The sequence below is a fragment of the Gavialis gangeticus genome, unplaced genomic scaffold (assembly GCF_001723915.1).
Source record: "Gavialis gangeticus isolate Ggan-Ray unplaced genomic scaffold, GavGan_comp1, whole genome shotgun sequence".
In the NCBI taxonomy this organism is placed as follows: Eukaryota; Metazoa; Chordata; order Crocodylia; family Gavialidae; genus Gavialis; species Gavialis gangeticus.
The window spans coordinates 155,154,811-155,155,083 of record NW_017728992.1 but is presented as its reverse complement, the minus strand read 5'-3'; positions in this window follow the sequence as shown (position 1 = coordinate 155,155,083).

Genomic DNA, 273 nt, shown 5'->3' with positions numbered 1-273 from the left:
TAGACTCCAGCCCTTCCCCTGAGTCTCTTTCTCTTGCTGTGTGTGCATGTGCGTGCATGCGTGCCAATAACTTCATGGGGCTGTATAGTGTGTTATCTGTTTAATAAAACTGTTATTTGGACCCCTGAGTTGGGTTTGCTTTACTGCAGTCCAGGTGTGCTCCAATCTCTGCTCCTCGCCCCTCTAACTTCTGTCTCATTTCTCCCTCTCCTGCTTCTGGCTCACCACCACCTCCCACACCTGTCCTGAGCTCCTCTCTGCCTGCAACCCCCC